This window comes from Salvelinus namaycush, chromosome 9 (assembly GCF_016432855.1).
Source record: "Salvelinus namaycush isolate Seneca chromosome 9, SaNama_1.0, whole genome shotgun sequence".
NCBI classification, from domain to species: Eukaryota; Metazoa; Chordata; class Actinopteri; order Salmoniformes; family Salmonidae; genus Salvelinus; species Salvelinus namaycush.
The window spans coordinates 12,378,751-12,404,226 of NC_052315.1; the positions used below are offsets into that span (position 1 = coordinate 12,378,751).

Sequence of the window (25,476 nt, forward strand, 5' to 3'; positions counted from 1 at the left end):
TAATTGAATATAAATGTTGATATTAGTTGACGAGGGTCTTCAACATTATTGTGTTTTGATGCATTTCTAATATTTTTAAGACTTTTGCTGGTGGATGTTTTCTAAGACCCGTTTTTCCATCTGTTTGACCAGAAATCAAAGCTTCTGCTTATTATATGGAAATGGTTGAAAATGTTATATATGCCTTAATATCTCAAAAATATAGACTCGTAGCTTTCATTTGACACCAAATTCGGGTCCTTTCCATGGAATGCCAACCGCAAAACATGCCGAAAGAGAGCGAGCGAGCGATATAAAAGAGAGGTAGAGAGATGAGACAACTAAAAAAAGAGAACAGAGGACTGAGAGGAAGAAAGAAAAATGTCAAAGACGTAAACAGAGAAAGGGAGAAAGAGAGAAAGACATGAGACATAAATGGACATGGAGAGAGAGACAACCATCCAAGACTCTCCCCCTCCCCCATTTCTTCCCACTTGCCTCTTCCCACCATTCCAGTAATTACCCGTCATTTCAAAAACAGCCCGCCATACAGAATCCTGCATCTTTTCCTGCTGTCTGGCCTCTGTGATGCCGAGAAGCAGACTGTAGAGCCATCAGCTCAAGCACAGACACAGTGTGTGGGTGGAGAGGCTAGATGTAGCGCCCGGCCGAAACAAAATGTGGATACACGAACACAGACACACTAAAGCAGTGACCTCCACTGACCCGAGGCTGGGAGAGAGCGAGTTAGGTAGCAGCCGTCAGAGAGAAGGCTTTTCTTAACCCCCTCTGGGCCTAGAGAGATACGGGATTCAGAGAGATTAAGCGCAGCCAAGAACATGAAGGTCGATGAGCACGTACTTAGAGAAGTAGGGGTAGGCAGGCGTGATGGGAAGACGCTGTGTGAGTGAGTGCATAAACACACAGACATCTGGGGACAAACAGACACCGGCCACGCTCACACACATCCACAAAAGTTATTCAGTCTCTGCTCCCTCAGGCTTGGCTGCAAGAATAGATGGATTCGAAAACCAAATGTCACAGGTGCAATTTGACAAAAAGTCAGTTGACAATCTGTCCTTCTGAGATTACATAATATTTTCCTGAAGTGTGGAGTAAATTCAAACCCCAGCATAAGACATCAATATCACACAGTAGCCTTCTCAATGAATCACACTGTGGACCTCTCATGGCTTGTTGAGCACATGGAGGGGAGAAAAAGAGGGAGAGAAACGAGAGATTGTGAGTACTCGAGGGACAGAGTGAGAAATAAAGAGAGGCAGCTCACTTGAGAGTGAGTGTTGACAGTAAATGAGACAAAAAACAAAGTGAGAGAGAGAGAGCATTAGAGTGAGTTGAAAGATTAGCAAGCTGCTCCACTGACTTGCAGTCGTCGATGGTTTCCAGGCTCGTGGCCTCTACGCCAGCCAGGGCCTTCCTATAGAGAGCTTCCAGGTGTAGAAGCCTGCGGTTGTCCTGGGCGTAGGTGGAGTGGCGCCGGGACAGCGGGGGCAGCAGCACCGTCCCTGAGAAACGCCGACACAATGCATAGCTGTGATTGGCCAGGGGGAGAGAGTCCCGTCGACTCTGTGGAGGAAACAAAATGCTACTAATCAGAGGACAGGTATTATGATCAATTAATTATATATACACTGACACAAAATTTAAAACACAAGATGTAAAGTTTTGGTCCCGTGAGCTGAAATAAAAGATCCCAGAAATGTTCCATATGCACAAAAATCTTATGTATCTCAAATTCTGTGGACAAATGTGTTTACATCCCTGTTAGTGAGCATTTCACCTTTGTCAAGATAATACAGCCATCTGACAGGTGTCGCATAACAAGACGCTGATTAAACAGTATGATCATTACACAGGGGCACCTTGTGCTGGGGACAATAAAAGGCCACTCTAAAATGTGCAGTTTTGTCACACAAGACAATGCCACAGATGTCTCAAGTTGAGGGAGCTTCCAAATTGGCATACTGACTGCAGAAATGTGCACCAGGCCTGTTGTCAGATAATTTTATGTTCATTTCCCTACCATAAACCGCCCCCAACGTCATTCTAGAGAATTTGGCAATACATCCAACTGCCCTCACAACCGCAGACCACGTGTTACCATGCCAGCCCAGGAACTCCAGATCCAGCTTCTTCACCTGCGGGATTGTCTGAGACCAGCCACCTGGACAGCTAATGAAACTGTGGGTTTGCACAACCAAAGAATTTATTCACAAATTGTCAGAAACCGTCTCAGGGAAGCTCATCGGTGTGCTCATCGTCCTCACCAGGGTCTTGACCTGACTGCAGTTCAGTGTCGTAACTCATTTCAGGGGGCAAATGCTCACCTTAGATGGCCACTGGCACACTGGAGAAGAGTGCTCTTCACGGATGAATCCCGGGTTTCAACTGTACCAGGTAGAGGGCGTCGTGTGGGCGAACGGTTTGCTGATGTCAACATTGTGAACCGAGTCCCCCACTGTGGCTTCTTCCATGGTCTGCATACTCAGACATTTGGGATGCTCTGGATCGACATGTACGACAACGTGTTCCAGTTGCCGCCTACATCCAGCAACTTCTCACAACCATTGAAGAGCAGTGGGATTATGGCTGTTGCGGTGATTGTATTACCGCCACACCTGGTAGACACGAGTCAAGGCGGCAGTCAAATTTCACGTGACCGTTTAGTCACGGTAATTAGGCTTCTCCAAGCTCTGATGCTGCTGATGCCCTACCAAACTTGCTAACTGCCTGGTACTCAGCACTCTCTTGTCCCTCAAATCACTCTGACATCAATGCAAATGTAATGCAAATGTAATCGAAAATCTAAATCAAACACTTAATGAGAGCCCATGAGCTCATGTTGCGCAACATTTCTATAGGCTATGCAACTGCTGGAGAAAACAGAGTGATGGCCTCTATTTAAAAGAGGATCCCATCAGCTTTCTATAGGCTAGGCCTACTATATTTATTTCTCAACTTTCCTAATATTAAGCACATTGCTTCTCTTTACAACAGGAGTATAGCCTACCTGGCTGGCATGAAAATTAAAAGGGAAAAGCAGTTCTCCATTCGCTATTTAAGTACATAGATGACAAGTATTTTTTCCCCTGCCCCGATACAGGTGCAATAATGGTCCATTCTAAATCAAAACGTCCCATTCTAAATCAAAACAAATGTCACATATATTACATATAAACATAGTGGGGAGAACAAGTATTGGATACACTGCCGATTTTGCAGGTTTTCCTACTTACAAAGCATGTAGAGGTCTGTAATTTTTATCATGGGTACACTTCAACTGTGAGAGACGGAATCTAAAACAAAAATCCAGACAATCACATTGTATGATTTTTAAGTAATTCATTAGCATTTTATTGCATGACATAAGTATTTGATACATCAGAAAAGCAGAACTTAATATTTGGTACAGAAACCTTTGTTTGCAATTACAGAGATCATACGTTTCCTGTAGTTCTTGACCAGGTTTGCACACACTGCAGCAGGGATTTTGGCCCACTCCTCCATACAGACCTTCTCCAGATCCTTCAGGTTTCGGGACTGTCGCTGGGCAATACGGACTTTCAGCTCCCTCCAACGATTTTCTATTGGGTTCAGGTCTGGAGACTGGCTAGGCCAGTCCAGGACCTTGAGATGCTTCTTACGGAGCCACTCCTTAGTTGCCCTGGCTGTGTGTTTCAGGTCGTTGTCATGCTGGAAGACCCAGCCACGACCCATCTTCAATGCTCTTACTGAGGGAAGGAGGTTGTTGGCCAAGATCTCGCGATACATGGCCCCATCCATCCTCCCCTCAATACGGTGCAGTTGTCCTGTCCCCTTTACAGAAAAGCATCCCCAAAGAATGATGTTTCCACCTCCATGCTTCACGGTTGGGATGGTGTTCTTGGGGTTGTACTCATCCTTCTTCTTCCTCCAAACACGGCGAGTGGAGTTTAGACCAAAAAGCTCTATTTTTGTCTCATCAGACCACATGACCTTCTCCCATTCCTCCTCTGGATCATCCAGATGGTCATTGGCAAACTTCAGACGGGCCTGGACATGCGCTGGCTTGAGCAGGGGGACCTTGCGTGCGCTGCAGGATTTTAATCCATGACGGCATAGTGTGTTACTAATGGTTTTCTTTGAGACTGTGGTCCCAGCTCTCTTCAGGTCATTGACCAGGTCCTGCCGTGTAGTTCTGGGCTGATCCCTCACCTTCCTCATGATCATTGATGCCCCACGAGGTGAGATCTTGCATGGAACCCCAGACCGAGGGTGATTGACCGTCATCTTGAACTTCTTCCATTTTCTAATAATTGCGCCAACAGTTGTTGCCTTCTCACCAAGCTGCTTGCTTAGTGTCCTGTAGCCCATCCCAGCCTTGTGCAGGACTACAATTTTATCCCTGATGTCCTTACACAGCTCTCTGGTCTTGGCCATTGTGGAGAGGTTGGAGTCTGTTTGATTGAGTGTGTGGACAGGTGTCTTTTATACAGGTAACGAGTTCAAACAGGTGCAGTTAATACAGGTAATGAGTGGAGAACAGGAGGGCTTCTTAAAGAAAAACTAACAGGTCTGTGAGAGCCGGAATTCTTACTGGTTGGTAGGTGATCAAATACTTATGTCATGCAATAAAATGCAAATTAATTACTTAAAAATCATACAATGTGATTGTCTGGATTTTTGTTTTAGATTCCGTCTCTCACAGTTGAAGTGTACCTATGATAAAAATTACAGACCTCTACATGCTTTGTAAGTAGGAAAACCTGCAAAATCGGCAGTGTATCAAATACTTGTTCTCCCCACTGTATATGATTAAATCAGAATAGTCTGATGGGTGACAATATTAGCCTATCACTTGTGAATAATATATTATCACTTGTAAATGATGCCCAGCGTAAGGCAAGAGACAATGCCTTTTTTTTGGCTACTTTTCCTAATCATTGTTGCACACCTCATGTAGCCTAGCCCATAGGCCTATGTGTTTTAGTAAGGTTTGTATCACAACTAGAGGCCAAATAACCGCAAAAGGCAAGGATTTTTTTAAGGTGCATTATGGCCAAAGGGGATGCCGCCGTCAAATTCAAGGCATATCAAGTGCTTGTCAAATTGTGAATGAGTGACTGATGAATTGTGTACAGCCTGCACAAAAAACAATGCAGAGCTCATGACTTTCAAGCGACTTCGCCTCATCATTCAGCCTTACAATGTATTAAAAATCTTTAAACCTGTCTAAAATAAACAACATATTTATTGTGAAGGTGTAGACTATATTACATGGATGTATTAGACTTTTTAAAATGTAGATGTTCCAAAGGTCTGCATCAGTGGCTTGTAGGCTGTGTGTGGAAGCCAGGAGCTGCTTAAATTGTTTGTTAATTAACAGTAAATTACCGTGAGACCGAAAGTTATTTGCTTGACAATCACCGGCTAACAATTTCGTGACCGCCACAGCCCTAAGCGGGACAATATTCCACAGGCCACAATCAACCGGCTGATCAACTCTATGCGAAGGAGAAGTCACGCTGCAAGAGGCAAATGGTGGTCACACTAGATACTGACTGGTTTTCTGATCCACGCCCCTACCTTTTTTAAAGGTATCTGTGAACAGCAGATGCATATCTGTATTCCCAGTCATGTTAAATCCATAGATTATGGCCTAATGAATTTGCTGATTTCCTTATATGAACTTTAACTTGGTAAAATATTTCAAATTGTTGCATGTTGCGTTTATATTTCTGTTCAGTGTAGTTACAGCCTTTTGACAAATAGTATGAAGACATTCAGTCACTGAGCAGTTAGAATGGATTCTCACAACAGGGCAATAACTGCAAGGGTTCAAGGTATCACCTCAACAGGAACCAGTGACTGTAATATGTAACTGTGTATACATGGTTGAAAACAATGTCAGACCATTTGGAAAGGGTGAAATAAGTTCTCTACAAAAAGCCTCACACAAACACCCACTGCCAAAAACACAATTACCAGATTGACAAAGTGGACTCAGCTCCAGACATCTTTTTTCTAAATGTTATTTAGTGCACCAAGCCACCAACCCAAACCATGCTTGACTGGTCTCCTTGTGTTCCAAGGGTGTATTCGTAAATTACCTCTGGCTATCTACTCAGATTTCAGAGCACTCTCGTCTGAGTGTGCCACAGAGCAGAATAACTGATGAATTTACGAACGCTCAACACTCATTGAATATGGCCGGTGTCAGTAAATGTCGGCAAAAAAGGTAATTCAATTAAGTTGCCAGCAGCACAGTTACAGGCACCAACGCTCTGGATAACATGAAAACAGCCTAACCAGCTCTGCTAGGACGAGAAAAATGGTCAGAGAGGTGTTCTCTCATTTATGTCTGGAAGTAACTAGCAAGCTAGATAACTTTCGCCAGTTAGCTTGGGTGCCTGACTGCCGTTGTGAGGTCAGACTGCTTGGATCAACCCTACTCCTCAGCCAGAGCATCCAGTGTGCCGTCTGAACGCTCCGAGAGCGAAGCGCTATGAATTTACGAATGGACAATCTGACAGTACTCTGAATTTACGAATGTCCAGAGCACACTCTGAGCGCTCTCTGGCACTCCAATGTGAATTTACAAACGCACCCTAAGGAGTGAGAATTGAGCAACCTGAAAAGTATTGATTGCTGCCTTGTTGTTTACACCTGTGGCCTGCCATCTGTGTGAGTTTGTAGTGTACCCATTTAGAAGCAAATGTTACCCAATGTGCAATAGATCAGTTCTGTAATATCAACTAACTGCATTTTAATGGCTCAACAAAATGGGTTGGAAAAAAGCTACAAAAACAACCAGTCAAACATAGTTTCATTATATTGCCCTCTTAGGCAGCATATAAAGCAGTCTGTTGAATGTTCCACACTAAGACACTGGCGGGTCAGAAGCTAAATATGCAATTGAGGCTGACTGTGCTTTTGCTTTGTGGCCATCATTCAGGCCTGGCTGTTTCATGTTGTTTCGTATTGACATCCACGTTTCATATAGTCGTCCATGTTTTTTCATATCACCATCCATGTTGTTTCATATTTCCATAGATGTTGTTTCAGATTGCTGTCCATGTTTTTTCATATTGCCAGCCAGCGCACCACAGTATAGTAGAGCTCAGAGTAAGGAAGTCCTGTGTCATGCAGAGAGATTGATTGCCAATCCTCTTTACATTCCATCGAGTGGGTATCGCCAGTTTGCAATACCAAACAAGTTGTGAGCTTCAGAATCTCTTGTGAAACCCAAATGACTTGACAGTTCCCAGGTCACCGGATTTGACTGAAGTGAAGTGGTCTGCCAGAGTATACTATTCAATTTATATTTGCTCCTAAGGATTGGTCTGGATATAGTTCTACCTGGGATTATTTTGAGCCTGGGTACCGTGGTGGCAAAATGTGTAGATACAGTGCCTTCGGAAAGTATTCAGACCCCTTATTCTTAAATGGATTAAATAAAAACATATTCCTTATCAATCTACACATAATACCCCATAATGAAAAAGTGAAAACAGGTTTGTATAAGGTTTTAAAAATTAGTGTTTTCCTTTTTCCATAAGTAATAAGACATTTCGCTATGAGACTCGAAACTGAGCTCAAGTGCATCCTGTTTCCATTGATCATCCTTAAGATGTTTCTACAACTTGGAGTCCACCTGTGGTAAATTCAATTGATTGGACATGATTTGGAAAAGCACACACACCTGTCTATATAACGGTCCCACAGTTGACACTGCATGTCTGAGCAAAAACCAAGCCATGATGTCAAAGGAATTGTCCGTAGAGCTCTGAGACAGGATTTTTTTTAAAGTAACCTTTATTTGGACTAGGCAAGTCAGTTAAGAACAAATTCTTATTTACAATGACGGCCTACCCCGGCCAAACCCTAACCTGGACGACGCTGGGCCAATTGTGCACCACCCTATGGGACTCCCAATCACGGCATGTTGTGATACAGCCTGGAATCGAACCAGGGTCTGTAGTGACGTCTCTAGCACTGAGATGCAGTGCCTTAGACCGCTGCGCCACTCGGGAGCCCCTGAAGATGTGTCGAGTCACAGATCTGGGGAAGGGTACCAAAAAATATCTGCAGCATTGAAGGTCCCCATGAACACAGTGGCCTGCATCATTCTTAAATGGAAGAAGTTTGGAACCACCAAGACTCTTCCTAGATCTGGCCGCCCGGCTAAACAGAGCAATCGGGGGAGAAGGGCCTTGGTCAGGGACGTGACAAAGAACCCGATGGTCACTCTGACAGAGCTCCAGAGTTCCTCTGTGGAGATGGGAGAACCTTCCAGATGGACAACCATCTCTGCAGCACTCCACCAATCAGGCCTTTATGGTAGAGTGGCCAGACTCTCAGACCATGAGAAACAAGATTCTCTGGTCTGATGAAACCAAGATTGAACTCTGCTGTGGGGATGTTTTTCAGCGGCAGGGACTGGGAGATTAGTCAGGTTCGAGGGAAACCTGAATGGAGCAAAGTACATAGAGATCCTTGATGAAAACCTACTCCAGAGCGCTCAGGACCTCAGACTGTGGCTTTGGGACAAGTATCTGAATGTCCTTGAGTAGCCCCGCCAGAGCCCAGACTTGAACCTGATCGAACATCTCTGGAGAGACCTGAAAATAGCTGTGCAGCGACGCTCCCCATCCAACCTCACAGACCTTGAGAGGATCTGCAAAGAGGAAATGGGAGAAACTACTCAAATACAGGTGTGACAAGCTTGTCACGTCATACCCAAGAAGACAAGGCTGTAATCGCTGCCAAAGTACTGAGTAAAGGGTCTGAATACTTATGTAAATGTTATATTTCAGCTTATTTTTAATACATTTGCAAACATTTCTAAAAACCTGTTTTTGCTTTGTCATTATGGGGTATTGTGTGTAGATTGATGAGGGGGGAAAACGATTGAATCCATTTTAGAATAAGGCTGTAAACGTAACAAAATGTGGAAAAAGTCAAGGGGTCTGAATACTTTCCGAATTCACTGTATATGAGTAGATAATGCATATATAAATCTAACTCAGTATATTCTTGTTATGGACAGATTTGAGTTTGATTGCAATTCAAATTAATAACAGTTGTTGTGTTAGTGAGAGAAAGAGAATGTTGTGAATACAAAGCTTTCCAAAAATAATTTGATTAGAAGTAATGGGTAATTGGCATATACTGGAGTACATACAAAATTCTGTAAATTGTACTGAGGGATTGGGATTCCAGTTATGGTAATTAATATTTAATTAGACTAATCATCAACTACCCTGTCTGAGGAGAACAAAAGCTTTTGGCTGTACAAAATCCAGATTGCTGTTTTATTATAATTAGAGTTCTTGAGATTGAAAGTCCTATTACATTAAACCAAAAATAATTATCTTCTATCCTTCATCCATCTTAAACATTTGTCTTGCACGCCCCTTCCTTATGAGTTCGAGGCAATAATAAGTACAAATAAAGCAGAAATAATCTCTTGTACTTTTCCAGTTGTAAACAAGAATACAGCGGCACACTTCAACCCTCTCAACTTAACACTACTGATGAGGAGTGACTGGGTTTTTATTCAAAACAAAAAACTGTGTTTTAAGTGAGAATAGGCATTGGTCTGAACCCAAAAAATTAAGAAAATTCACAAGCACCACAATGCCTAAGGGTTTCCAGCACACAGCTTTGACCTAATACAGTTGCTGTGTTGGTATTGTACTTCAAACTATGTGTAGGCAGGTGGCTTATGATTCAAACTTTCTCAAACAGCCTAATTAATACTCTTAGATGAGGTGCTTGCACAATAAATGTGATGTGTACCGCATAGAAGGTAAAGTATTGGATTCTTCACACACCACAGTAAGATATCAGGCCACCTTTTCATACTTTTTTCAAATTAAATGAATGCAAGCGTTTTCTTTTATACTTACAAGACCATCAGGTTTGATTGAGCGGTTTTGTCTTGTAATAATGTGGTGCATGCCTGTATTTCTTTAAACATTTATTTTAGCAAAATATGTAATTGCATTTTTTAAAATCATAATAAACAGCCTTTTTTGGTAAGTAGGTGCCCACATAACAACAAGTGGTGGTTTGTTGGACACAGCAGCTCAGATAGATAGAGCCTGTCTGCATTCCTGATTTCTGTTACTGTTAGTTTACCTGTGTAATATTGAATAAAGCTCAGAACCACTTGTGTTTCAAACATGGTCATGTTTTATCAATTGCTGTGCTGATAGATGGACAGTTCATTACCTCTGACAAAATAATATGTAGCTTAAAGTTGTTTGTACTTGTATTACTTTTTGCAATAAAGATGGCAACGCAACAGTAATACACATTTACAATAGGCCTGTTTTTTTACACCGGGAGGTGATTATCCAACATTGCTTCTACACCTGCATTGCTTGCTGTTTGGGGTTTTAGGCTGGGTTTCTGTACAGCACTTTGAGATATCAGCTGATGTACGAAGGGCTATATAAATACATTTGATTTGATATTTAAGCAAAAGGCCCGAGGGGGTGTGGTATATGGCCAATATACCACATCTAAGGGCTGTTTAACATTTTGATCTTGTTCAGCATTAACCACTCCAAATATGACATGATTCCATATTTGTATCAGTTTGAATCACCTTCAAAAAATGGGGAACTTTTATTTTTAAGGCGAACCCCAAATTCCACTATTGTGGCTAATCGTGTGGTGTTAGGACAACAATCTATCCCTCAACGTGATCAAGACAAAAGAGATGATTGTGGACTACAGGAAAACGAGGACCGAGCACGCCCCCATTCTCATCGACGGGGCTGTAGTGGAGCAGGTTGAGAGCTTCAAGTTCCTTGGTGTCCACATCACCAACAAACTAACATGGTCAAAGCACACCAAGACAGTCATGAAGAGGGCACGACAAAACCTATTCCCCCTCAGGAGACTGAAAAGATTTGGCATGGGTCCTCAAAAGGTTCTACAGCTGCACCATCGAGAGCATCCTGATGGGTTGCATCACTGCCTGGTATGGCAACTGTAGTGCCTTGTGGTCGGAGGCCGAGCAGTGCATCACCGGGGCCAAGCTTCCTGCCATCCAGGACCTCTTTACCAGGCGGTGTCAGAGGAAGGCCCTAAAAATGGTCAAAGACTCCAGCCACCCTAATCATATTTTGTTCTCTCTGCTACCACACAGCAAGCGGTACCGGAGCGCCAAGTCTAGGTCCAAGAGGCTTCTAAACAGCTTCTACCCCCAAGCCATAAGACTCCTGAACATCTAATCAAATGGCTACATCAAATGACATCAATATTTTACACTGCTGCTACTCTGTTATCATCTATGCACAGTCACATTAACTTCTCTGGGATGTGGGAAGCTAGCATCCCACCTCGCCAAAAGCCAGTGAAATTGCAGGGCGCCAAATTCAAAACAGAAATCTCATAATTAAAATTCCTCAAACATACAAGTATTATACACCATTTTAAAGATAAACTTCTCATTAATCCAGCCACACTGTCTGATTTCAAAAAGGCTTTACGGCGAAAGCACACCTTGCGATTATGTTAGGTCAGCACCTAGCCACAGAAAAACATACAGCCATTTTCCAAAGGAGAGGTGTCACAGACAGAAATAGCGTTAAAATTAATCACTAACCTTTGATGATCTTCACCGGATGGCACTCCCAGGACTCCCTGTTAGACAATAAATGTGTGTTTTGTTCGATAAAGGTCATCTTTATGTCCAAAAACCTAATTTGAAATTGGTGTGTTATGTTCAGAAATGCATTGTCTCAAACAAACATCCGGTGAAAGTGCAGAGAGCCACATCAAAGTACAGAAATACTCATAATAAACATTGATAAAAGATACAAGTGTTATGCATGGAATTATAGATAAACTTCTCCTTAATGCAACCGCTGTGTCAGATTTTGAAAAGGCTTTAGGGCGAAAGCACACCTTAAATATTCACTTACCTTTGATGATCTTCATCAGAATGCACTCCCAGGAATCCCAGTTCAACAATAAATATTTGTTTTGTTCGATAAAGTCCATCATTGATGTCCAAATACCTCCTTTTTGTTCACGCGTTTAGCCCAGCAATCCAAATGCTCAATGTGCGATCACATAGTTCAGACGAAAAGTCAAAAAAGTTCTATTACAGTTCGTAGAAACATGTCAAACGATGTATAGAATCAATCTTTAGGATGTTTTTATCATAAATCTTCAATAATGTTTCAACCGGACAATTCCTTTGTCTTTAGAAATTAAAAGGAACGCAGCTAACTCTCACGGTCGTGCGCCTGACTTAGCGCATGGCATTCTGCCAGACACCTGTTTCAAACAGCTCTTATTCGCTCCCCCTTCACAGTAGAAGCCTGAAACAAGGTTCTTAAAGACTGTTGACATCTAGTGGAAGCCTTAGGAAGTGCAATATGACCCCATAGACACTATATTGGATAGGCAAAGACTTGAAAACCTACAAACCTCAGATTTCCCACTTCCTGGTTGGATTTTTTCTCAGGTTTTTGCCTGCCATATGAGTTCTGTTATACTCACAGACATCATTCAAACAGTTTAAGAAACGTCTGAGTGTTTTCTATCCAAACCTACTAATTATATGCATATTCTAGCTTTTGGGCCTGAGTAGCAGGCAGATTACTCTGGGCACCTTATTCATCCAAGTTACTCAATACTGCCCCCCAGTCCCAAAGAAGTTAATAACTCTACCTACGTGTACATATTACCTCAACTAACCGGTGCCCCCACTCATTGACTCAATACCGGTACCCCCCCCCCAATATATAGTCTCGCTATTGTTATTTTACTGCTGCACTTTATTTACTCCTTACTTTTATTTCTTATTCATATTTTTTTATTTAAACTGCATTGTTGCTTAGGGGCTCGTAAGTAAGCATTTCACTGTAAGTTGAATTTGGCTCATGTGACTAATAACCTTTTATTTTAATCGTTATTGTGGCTAGCGCCGCACAGGTGTGGATGGCAGAGTTGTTAGTTTGGCACTGTTTATCAGCACACGTGGACTAAAATGACAAAACAGGAGAAGGAACAAATCAAATCAAATTTTATTTGTCACATACACATGGTTAGCAGATGTTAATGTGAGTGTAGCGAAATGCTTGTGCTTCTAGTTCCGACAATGCAGTAATAACCAACAAGTAATCTAACCTAACAATTCCACAACTACTACCTTATACACACAAGTGTAAAGGGATAAAGAATATGTACATAAAGATATATGAATGAGTGATGGTACAGAACGCCATAGGCAAGATGCAGTAGATGGTATAGTGTACAGTCTATACATATGAGATGAGTAATGTAGGGTATGTAAACATAAAGTGGCATAGTTTAAAGTGGCTAGTGATACATGTATTACATAAAGATGGCAAGATGCAGTGGATGATATACAGTACAGTATATACATATACATATGAGATGAGTAATGTTGGGTATGTAAACATTATATTAAGTGGCATTGTTTAAAGTGGCTAGTGATACATTTTTACATAATTTCCATCAATTCCCATTATTAAAGTGGCTGGAGTTGAGTCAGTATGTTGGCAGCGGCCACTAAATGTTAGTGGTGGCTGTTTAACAGTCTGATGGTCTTGAGATAGAGACTGAAAAACAGCTTCTCGGTCCCTGCTTTGATGCACCTGTACTGACCTGGCCTTCTGGATGATAGCTGGGTGAACAGGCAGTGGCTCGGGTGGTTATTGTCTTGATGATCTTTATGGCCTTCCTGTGACATCGGGTGGTGTAGGTGTCCTGGAGGGCAGGTAGTTTGCCCCCGGTGATGCGTTGTGCAGACCTCACTACCCTCTGGAGAGCCTTACGGTTGTGGGCGGAGCAGTTGCCGTACCAGGCGGTGATACAGCCTGACAGGATGCTCTCGATTGTGCATCTGTAGAAGTTTGTGAGTGCTTTTGGTGACAAGCCGAATTTCTTCAGCCTCCTGAGGTTGAAGAGGCGCTGCTGCGCCTTCTTCACAACGCTGTCTGTGTGGGTGGACCAATTCAGTTTGTCCGTGATGTGTACACCGAGGAACTTACAACTTTCCACCTTCTCCACTACTGCCCCGTCGATGTGGATAGGGGGTGCTCCCTCTGCTGTTTCCTGAAGTCCACAATCATCTCCTTTGTTTTGTTGACATTGAGTGTGAGGTTATTTTCCTGACACCACACTCCGAGGGCCCTCACCTCCTCCCTGTAGGCCGTCTCGTCGTTGTTGGTAATCAAGCCTACCACTGTAGTGTCGTCCGCAAACTTGATGATTGAGTTGGAGGCGTGCATGGCCACGCAGTCGTGGGTGAACAGGGAGTACAGGAGAGGGCTCAGAACGCACCCTTGTGGGGCCCCAGTGTTGAGGATCAGCGGGGTGGAGATGTTGTTACCTACCCTCACCACCTGGGGGCGGCCCGTCAGGAAGTCCAGGACCCAGTTGCACAGGGCGGGGTCGAGACCCAGGGTCTCGAGCTTGATGACGAGTTTGGAGGGTACTATGGTGTTAAATGCTGAGCTGTAGTCGATGAACAGCATTCTCACATAGGTATTCCTCTTGTCCAGATGGGTTAGGGCAGTGTGGTTGCGATTGCGTCGTCTGTGGACCTGTTGGGTCGGTAGGCAAATTGGAGTGGGTCTAGGGTGTCAGGTAGGGTGGAGGTGATATGGTCCTTGACTAGTCTCTCAAAGCACTTCATGATGACGGAAGTGAGTGCTACGGGGCAGAAGTCGTTTAGCTCAGTTACCTTAGCTTTCTTGGGAACAGGAACAATGGTGGCCCTCTTGAAGCATGTGGGAACAGCAGACTGGGATAAGGATTGATTGAATATGTCCTTAAACACACCAGCCAGCTGGTCTGCGCATGCTCTGAGGACGCGGCTGGGAATGCCGTCTGGGCCTGCAGCCTTGCGAGGGTTAACACGTTTAAATGTTTTACTCACCTCGGCTGCAGTGAAGGAGAGCCCGCAGATTTTGGTAGCGGGCCGTGTCAGTGGCACTGTATTGTCCTCAAAGCGAGCAAAAAAGTTATTTAGTCTGTCTGGGAGCAAGACATCCTGGTCCGCGACGGGGCTGGTTTTCTTTTTGTAATCCGTGATTGACTGTAGACCCTGCCACATACCTCTTGTGTCTGAGCTGTTGAATTGCGACTCTACTTTGTCTCTATACTGGGACTTAGCTTGTTTGATTGCCTTGCGGAGAGAATAGCTACACTGTTTGTATTCGATCATGTTTCCGGTCACCTTGCCCTGGTTAAAAGCAGTGGTTCGCGCTTTCAGTTTCACGCGAATGCTGCCATCAATCCACGGTTTCTGGTTTGGGAATGTTTTAATCGTTGCTGTGGGTACAACATCGTCAATGCACTTTCTAATGAACTCGCTCACCGAATCAGCATATTCGTCAATGTTGTTGTTGGACGCAATGCGGAACATATCCCAATCCACGTGATCGAAGCAGTCTTGAAGCGTGGAATCAGATTGGTCGGACCAGCGTTGAACAGACCTGAGCGCGGGAGCTTGCTGTTTTAGTTTCTGTTTGTAGGCTGGAAGCAACAAAATGGAGTCGTGGTCAGCTTTTCCGAAAGGAGGGCGGGGGAGGGCCTTATATGCGTCGCGGAAGTTAGTATAACAATGATCCAAGGTTTTACCAGCCCTGGTAGCACAATCGATATGCTGATAGAATTTAGGGAGTTTTGTTTTCAGATTAGCCTTGTTAAAATCCCCAGCTACGATGAATGCAGCCTCAGGGTGTGTGGTTTCCAGTTTACAAAGAGTCAGATAAAGTTTGTTCAGGGCCATCGATGTGTCTGCTTGGGGGGGAATATATACGGCTGTGATTATAATCAAAGAGAATTCCCTTGGTAGATAATGCGGTCGACATTTGATTGTGAGGAATTCTAAATCTGGTGAACAGAATGACTTGAGTTCCTGTATGTTGTTATGATCACACCACGTCTCGTTGATCATAAGGCATACACCCCCGCCCCTCTTCTTACCAGAAAGATGTTTGTTTCTGTCGGCGCGATGCGTGAAGAAACCAGCTGGCTGCACCGACTCCGTTAGCGTCTCTCGAGTGAGCCATGTTTCCGTGAAGCAAAGAATATTACAATCCCTGATGTCTCTCTGGAATGTTACCCGTGCTCGGATTTCATCAACCTTATTGTCAAGAGACTGGACATTGGCGAGTAGTATGCTAGGGAGTGGAGCGCGATGTGCCCGTCTCCGAAGCCTGACCAGGAGACCGCCTCGTTTGACCCTTTTTCGGCGTCGTTGTTTAGGGTCACCAGCTGGGATCAGATCCATTGTATTGGGTGGAAGGCAAAACACCAGATCCGCTTAGGGAGAGTCATATTCCTGGTTGTAACGATGGTGAGTTGACGTTACTCTTATATTCAGTAGTTCCTCCCGACTGTATGTAATGAAACCTAAGATTACCTGGGGTACCAATGTAAGGAATAACATATAAAACAACAATATACTGCATAGTTTCCTAGGAACGCGAAGCGAGGCGGCCATCTCGGTCGGCGCCGGAAGTAAGATACCGTGTCCACATGTACAGTCGTGGCCAAAAGTTTTGAGAATGACACAAATAATTTCCACAAAGTTTGCTGCTTCAGTGTCTTTAGATATTTTTGTCAGATGTTACTATGGAATACTGAAGTATAATTACAAGCATTTCATAAGGGTCAAAGGCTTTTATTGACAATTACATGAAGTTGACGCAAAGAGTCAATATTTGCAGTGTTGACCCCTCTTTTTCAAGACCTCTGCAATCCGCACTGGCATGCTGTCAATTAACTTCTGGGCCACATCCTGACTGACGGCAGCCCATTCTTGCATAATCAACGCTTGGAGTTTGACAGAATTTGTGGGTTTTTGTTTGTCCACCCGCATCTTGAGGATTGACCACAAGTTCTCAATGGGATTAAGGTCTGGGGAGTTTAATGGACATGGACCCAAAATATCGATGTTTTGTTCCCCAAGCCACTTAGCTTTCACTTTTGCCTTATGGCAAGGTGCTCAATCATGCTGAAAAAGGCATTGTTCGTCACCAAACTGTTCCTGGATGGTTGGGAGAAGTTGCTCTCGGAAGATGTGTTGGTACCATTCTTTATTCATGGCTGTGTTATTAAGCACAATTGTGAGTAAGCCCACTCCCTTGGCTGAGAAGCAACCCCACACATGAATAATATCAGGATGCTTTACTGTTGGCATGACACAAGACTGATGGTAGCACTCACCTTGTCTTCTCCGGACAAGATTTTTTCCGGATGGCTCAAACAATCGGAAAGGGGATTCAGAGAAAATGACTTTACCCCAGTCCTCAGCAGTCCAATCCCTGTACCGTTTGCAGAATATCAGTCTGTCCCTGATGTTTTCCTGGAGAAAAGTGGCTTCTTTGCTGCCCTTCTTCACACCAGGCCATCCTCCAAAAGTATTCGCCAGGAATGGCTGCAGGCAGGTGTGAGTGCATCTGCACGCACACCTGCCTGCAGCCATTCCTGAGCAAGCTCTGTACTGGTGGGGCCCCGATCCCGCAGCTGAATCAACTTTAGGAGACGGTCCTGGCGCTTGCTGGACTTGGGTGCCCTGAAGCCTTCTTCACAACAATTGAACCGCTCTCCTTGAAGTTCTTGATGATCTGATAAATGGTTGATTTAGGTGCAATCTTACTGGCAGCAATATCCTTGCCTGTGAAGCCCTTATTGTGCAAAGCAATGAGGACGGCACGTGTTTCCTTGCAGGTAACCGTGATTGACAGAGGAAGAACAATGACTCCAAGCACCACCCTCCTTTTGAAGCTTCCAGTCTGTTATTCGAACTCAATCAGCATGACAGAGTGATCTCCAGCCGTGTCCTTGTCAACACTCACACCTGTGTTAACGAGAGAATCACTGACATGATGTCAGCTGATCCTTTTGTGGCAGGGCTGTTTTTTTGGGATTCAGTTAATTTGCATGGAAAAGAGGGACTTTGCAATTAATTGCAATTCATCTGATCACTCTTCATAACATTCTGGAGTATATGCAAATTGCCATCATACAAATTGAGGCAGCAGACTTTGAAAATTAATATTTGTATCATTCTCAAAACTTTTGGCCACGACTGTACGGTGTCCAAGTGTCGGTCGGTCGGAACCGATACCAGCACCATGCAGGTCCCCTAAACAGGGGACTCTACATCTAAGAGGTTTCAGTCACTCAAGAGTGATTGCACATTTATTTATCTTGCTTGGCGAAAATATAATAGTCTAAAACAGTTGATCATGTTACAAATTGCAATCCGTATGATCTAAGCCACCCGAGCCAGAAAGTGAGGTCCAGAAGGTGAGGTCAGTACAGGTGCATCAAAGCTTGGACCGAGAGACTGAAAAACAGTTTCTATCTCAAGGCAGACTGTTAAATAGCAATCACTAGCGGCCTCCAGATTCAGAAACTACATCAAATAATTAATTAAAAGTGCTATAGCTACACATTTAAAGTGTAAGTGCAATATGCTGTATACTCGACGGACAAACAGACTATCTGTTTTGATGTTCTTTTGAATAAGTCTCTTTCCCTTTGTCCAGCTGCTGCGACTGAGTTTTGAGTTAAGGGGATGAGTACTGTCCTGTAAAAATGCTTTCAAGTTTTAGGAAGATGAGTTGTGTACACAGGTTGGTGGCTGATTCTTGATCTATACCAGTTATCCTTCCCGCCGTCTTAATTAAGCGCTGAAGTTTGACTTGGTCTTGCACTCGCATGTTTCCAAACATGAATATCAGACCAAAGGACAGCACACTCTGCAGAGCAGATTTATAGAACATTTGTAAGATATGGTGGTGGACATTAAAATGGTTCAGTTTGGGGCCTCCCGGGTGGCGCAGTGGTCTAGGGCACTGCATCGCAGTGCTAGCTGCGCCACCAGAGTCTCTGGGTTCGCGCCCAGGCTCTGTCGCAGCCGGCCGCGACCGGGAGGTCCGTGGGGCGACGCACAATTGGGCTAGCGTCGTCCGGGTTAGGGAGGGTTTGGCCGGTAGGGATATCCTTGTCTCATCGCGCTCCAGCGACTCCTGTGGCGGGCCGGGCACAGTGCGCGCTAACCAAGGGGGCCAGGTGCACGGTGTTTCCTCCGACACATTGGTGCGGCTGGCTTCCGGGTTGGAGGCGCGCTGTGTTAAGAAGCAGTGCGGCTTGGTTGGGTTGTGCTTCGGAGGACGCGTGGCTTTCGACCTTCGTCTCTCCCGAGCCCGTACGGGAGTTGTAGCGATGAGACAAGATAGTAATTACTAGCGATTGGATACCACGAAAATTGGGAGAAAAGGGGATAAAAAAAATAAAAAAATGGTTCAGTTTGTGTTTTTAAAAAAAACATACATTTCCATCGCTTTTGATTTCTTAACATTTATTTGCTGAAAGTTTCTCTGTCAAAACCTTGAAGAGAGGCTTGGTCTGGGTGAAGGAAACCCAAAACAGCAGTGTCATATGCATATTTAAAGAATTTGTGGGCTGATTCAGAGGCTTGACAATTGTTTGTGTACAGTGTGTACAGTATCAGTGAAAGTACGCAACCTTGAGGGGCTCTTGTATTCACCATTCCAGATGTAGAGATGGTGGAGTTAAACTTCACTTGTTGAGTACGGTTCACAAGGAAACTATTAATCCACATGACCAGTAGAGAGTTGACATCCAAATTCACCAGCTTATCCACCAGTAGATGGGTAGGATGATGTTAAACTCGCTACTGAAATCAATTAATACAATTTTCACTAGGCTATTTGCCTTTTCTAAATGTTCGTAGATGTTGTTCAGAATGACCAGTAACTCAATATACAACAGCCCTGGAGGCATGGTAGGCCAATTGGTTTGGAGCTAATTGGGATGAGAGACCAGAGAGAATGTTTAATAATCTTTTCAAAAACATTTCATTAAGTACAGATGTCAGGGCTACAGGGCGTACGTCGTTATTTTCTTTTGGCCTGTTGTTTTTAGGTACTGGGACATTCAGCCACTTCTTCCATAAGTCTGGAACTATCCCACAGTTCAGTGATAGCTGGAACAGCTTCTGGAACGGTAATGCGAGCTGGTATGCGCATGCCTGAAGTGCCTTGCTGCTGACGCTGTCTGGACCATATGATTTGTGTGTGTTGACACGTACCCTGCCCTGAACTTAGTCACTGTCACTAGCCGGCTACCACCCCGTTACTCAACCATGCAGCTTAGAGCCTGCTGCCCTATTTACATAGACATGGAACACTAGTCACATTAATAATGGAACACTGGTCACTTGAATAATGTTTACTTACTGTATTCTAGTTAAGGCCATCCTATTCAACTATTGCTGTACATATTCTATTATATCCTACATATTCTTCAGATATACTACATATTCTATCCACATAATGTCCATAATGTCTATACATCCCATTACATATATACAGTACCAGTCAACAGTTGACACCTACTCATTCCAGGGTTTTCTTTATTTTTACTATTTTCTACATTGTAGAATAATAGTGAAGACATCAAAACTATGAAATAACACATATGGAAACATGTAGTAACCAAAAAAAAGTATTCAAAACAAAGCAAAATATAATTTATATTTGAGATTCTTCAAAGTAGCCACCCCTTACCTTAATAACATCTTTGCACACTCTTGGCATTTTCTCAACCAGCTTCATGAGGAAGTCACCTGGAACGCAATTAAATTAACAGGTGTGCCTTTTTAGAAGAAGTTCATTTATGGAATTTCTTTCCTTTTTAATGCGTTTGAGCAAATCAGTTGTGTAAAGACAAGGTAGGGGTGTTATAGAGAAGATAGCCCTATCTGGTAAAAGACCAAGTCCATATTATGGCAAGAACAGCTCAAATAAGCAAAGAGAACTGACAGTGCATTATTACTAAGACATGAAGGTCAGTCAATCCGGAAATGTCAAGAACTTTGAAAGTTTCTTCAAGTGCAGTCACAAAAACCATCAAGCGCTATGATGAAACTGTCTCTCATGAGGACCACCACAGGAAAGGAAGACCCAGAGTTACCTCTGCTGCAGAGGATAAGTTCATTAGATTTACCAGCCTCAGATTGCAGCCCAAATAAATGCTTCACAGAGTTCAAGTAGCAGACACATCTCAACATCAACTATTCAGAGGAGACTGCATGAAATCAGGCCTTCATGGTCGAATTGCTGCAAAGAAACCATTACTAAAGGAGACAAATAAGAAGAAGAGACTTGCTTGGGCTAAGAAACATGAGCAATGAACATTAGACCGGTGTGTCCCTTGAGTGATACGCCATCCCATCTGGTTTGCGCTGAGTGGGACTATCATTTGTTTTTCAACATGGCAATGACCCAACACACCTCCAGGCTGTGTAAGGGCTATGACCAAAAAGGAGAGTGATGGAGTGCTGCATCAGATGACCTGACCTCCACAATCACCCAACCTCAACCCAATTGAGATGGTTTGGGATGAGTTGGACCGCAGAGTGAAGAAAAAGCGGCCAACAAGTGCTCAGCATATGTGGGAACTCCTTCAAGACTGTTGGAAAAGCATTTCAGGTGATGCTGGTTGAGAGAATGCTAAGAGTGTGCAAAGCTGTCATCAAGGCTATTTGAAGAATCTCAAATATAAAACACTTTTTTGGTTACTACATGATTCCATATGTGTTATTTCATTGTTTTGATGTCTTCCCTATTATTCTACAATGTAGAAATTTGTAAAAATAAAGAAAAACCCTTGAATGAGTAGGTGTTCTAAAACTTTTGACCGGTAGCAAGCACACACACACACACACACACACACACACACAGCTAGCTTTCCTCGCTTGTTGGTTTGCTACCTAGTAGAGGTCGACCAATTAATGGGAATGGCCGATTTCAAGTTTTCATAACAATCGGAAATCGGTATTTTTGGACACCGACTTGGCCGTTTTTTGTTTTTTTACATCTTTATTTATCCTTTATTTAACTCGGCAAGTCAGTTTTAAGAACACATTCATATTTTCAATGACGGCCTAGGAACGGTGGGCTAACTGCCTTGTTCAGGGGCAGAATGACATATTTTTACCTTGTCAGCTCGGGGATTCAATCTTGCAACCTTACAGTTAACTAGTCCAACGCTCTAACCACCTGATTACATTGCACTCCACGAGAAGACTGCCTGTTACGCGAATGCAGTAAGAAGTCAAGGTAAGTTGCTAGCTAGCATTAAACTTATCTTATAAAAAAAACTATCAATCAATCATAATCACTAGTTAACTACACATGGTTGATGATATTACTAGTTTATCTAGCAAGTCCTGCGTTGCATATAATCGATGCGGTGCGTATACGCGAAAAAGGACTGTCTTGCTGCAATGTGTACCTAACCATAAACATCAATGCTTTTCTTAAAATCAATACAAGTATATATTTTTAAACCTGCATATTTAGTTAATATTGCCTGCTAACCTGGCTCGTTGCGAACTCTGTGAAGACTATTTCTTCTAAACAAAGACAGCCAGCGTCGCCAAACGGGAATGATTTATCAAAAGCGCATTTGCGAAAAAAACACAATCGTTGCACGACTGTACCTAACCATAAACATCAATGCCTTTCTTAAAATCAATACACAGAAGTATATATTTTTAAACATGCATATTTTGCTGAAAGAAATCCAGCTGAGCAGGCAATATTAACCAGGTGAAATTGTGTGACTTCTCTTGCGTTCATTGCACGCAGAGTCAGTGTATATGCAACAGTTTGGGCCGCCTAAATTGCCAGAATTTTACGTAATTATGACATAACATTGAAGGTTGTGCAATGTAACAGGAATATTTAGACTTATGGATGCCTCCCGTTATATAAAACACGGGACGGTTCCGTATTTCACTGAAAGAATAAACGTCTTGTTTTCGAGATGATAGTTTCCGGATTCGACCATATTAATGACATAAGGCTCGTATTTCTGTGTGTTATTATGTTATAATTAAGTCTATGATTTGATATTTGATAGAGCAGTCTGACTGAGCGATGGTAGGCACCAGCAGGCTCGTAAGCATTCATTCAAACAGCACTTTCGTGCGTTTTGCCAGCAGCTCGGCGCTGTGCTTCAAGCATTGAGCTGTTTATTACTTCAAGCCTATCTACTCCCGAGATTAGGCTGGTGTAACTGATGTGAAATGGCTAGCTAGTTAGCGGGGTGCGCGCTAATAGCGTTTCAAACGTCACTCGCTCTGAGACTTGGAGTGGTTGTTCCGCTTGCTCTGCATGGGTGACGCTGCTTCGAGGGTGGCTGTTGTCGATGTGTTCCTGATTCGAGCCCAGGTAGGGGCGAGGAGAGGGACGGAAGCTATACTGTTACACTGGCAATACTAAAGTATACTAAAGTACACAGGGGCTGAGTCACTGGCTTACTGGTGCTCTTTCATGCCGTCCCTAGGAGGGGTGCGTCACTTGAGTGGGTTGAGTTACTGACGTGATCTTCCTGTCTGGGTTGGCGCCCCCCCTTGGTTTGTGCTGTGGTGGAGATCTTTGTGGGCTATACTCGGCCTTGTCTCAGGATTGTAAGTTGGTGGTTGAAGATATCCCTCTAGTGGTGCGGGGGTTGTGCTTTGGCAAAGTGGGTGGGGTTATATCCTTCCTGTTTGGCCCTGTCCGGGGGTATCATCGGATGGGGCCACAGTGTCTCCTGACTCCTCCTGTCTCAGCCTCCAGTATTTATGCTGCAGTAGTTTATGTGTCGGGGGGCTAGGGTCAGTTGGTTATATCTGGAGTACTTCTCCTGTCTTATCCAGTGTCCTGTGTGAATTTAAGTATGCTCTCTCTAATTCTCTCCTTCTCTCTTTCTTTCTCTCTCTCGGAGAACCTGAGCCCTAGGACCATACGTCAGGACTACCGGGCATGATGACTGACATTTATTCCTGATTATTATTTGACCATGCTTGTCACTTATGAACATTTTGAACATCTTGGCCATGTTCTGTTATAATCTCCACCCGGCACAGCCAGAAGAGGACTGGCCACCCCTCATAGCCTGGTTCCTCTCTAGGTTTCTTCCTAGGTTTTGGCCTTTCTAGGGAGTTTTTCCTAGCCACCGTGCTTCTACACCTGCATTGCTTGCTGTTTGGTTTTAGGCTGGGTTTCTGTACAGCACTTTGAGATATCAGCTGATGTACGAAGGGCTATATAAAATAAACTTGATTTGATTTGATAAAGTGCCAATAAGAACATCCAATAGTCAAAGGTATATGAAATACAAATCGTAGAGAGAAATTGTCCTATAATAAATACAACCTAAAACTTCTTACCTGGGAATATTGAAGACTCCTGTTAAAAAGGAACCACCAGCTTTCATATGTTCTCATGTTCTGAGCAAGGAACTTAAACGTTAGCTTTTTTACATGGCACATATTGCACTTTTACTTTCTTCTCCAACACTTTGTTTTTGCATTATTTAAACAAAATTGAACATGTTTCATTTTATTTGAGGCTAAATTGATTTAATTGATGTATTATATTAAATTAAAATAAGTGTTCATTCAGTATTGTTGTAATTGTCATTATTACAAATACATTGAAAAAATATATATCAAAAATAAAATTATTTTTTTTTATTTTTTTTATTTTTTTATTTTTTTATTTTTAAATCGGCATGGGCTTTTTTGGTCCTCCAATCAATCGGTATCGGCGTTGAAAAATCATAAAAATCGGTCAACCTCTACTACCTAGCCAACGTTAACTCTCATGTGACTGGTATAACGTTACATTAGCTAGCTAATCAAAATATCTGTTTGCATTATTGATTACCTCAGCATGAATAACACCATATTGCTAGCTATATACAGTAGCCTAGGTTTGTTCGCATACACTTCTTATGACTGGCAGTGGCAGCATGGTGCAAGCAGCTGTGTTGTTGCCGAGCAATCAACCCCATGTTATAACTGAGTTTCGGTTAAAAACTACGTTCGCATGGTCAGAAATGCTACAAAAAGGAATCACATTGTTGGTACTTAACGGACATAAATTACCATGTGAGAGCGATAAAATATACATTTTATAAAATCTGTTGCACCTACAAATTTTGTCAATCCGGCATTTTTTTAAAGTCCAATGGGCACTTTATGGACGCTATAGTCTCTTTTTAACCTGACGTCTAGATTCAGGTAGGTCAGCACAATAAATACTCTTAAAACATAAATTGCTAATGACCCTGTTAAAAAAAATCTGGTATGTGGTTGTCGGTATCGGCCGGACGGCTCATGATGAGGCGGGGAGTGTGTTGTTCACCTCCAATCAAGTTAATTTGCAAATTTTCATAGAGATTGGTGTCATATTGGCTTAGATATGATGGTAGGGAGATTTGAATGTAACATTGAGCTTCAATCAATGCATATATATTGTGGGGGCAATAATAAGATCATGGTTCAGGGTAATGGAGGACACCAGATGCTTCACGGTATGCCATTCTGTCTGTTCTTGGTACAGTGCATGTTTTTGGCTCTGATAGGGAATTACAGAGAGTGAGACTTCCCTTGATGTGCCGTGGCTTTTT

General features: G+C 43.1%; 1 long non-coding RNA gene across 1 annotated transcript in view; it reads right to left on the bottom strand.

The window, feature by feature from the left end:
* Window positions 1-390: 390 nt before the first annotated feature.
* Window positions 391-25,476, bottom strand: part of LOC120053679 — a 42,178-nt gene continuing 17,092 nt past the window's right edge. The window contains exon 3 of the long non-coding RNA XR_005477530.1: window positions 391-1,566. This is a non-coding gene — a long non-coding RNA (uncharacterized LOC120053679). The remainder of the gene's footprint in view (window positions 1,567-25,476) is intronic.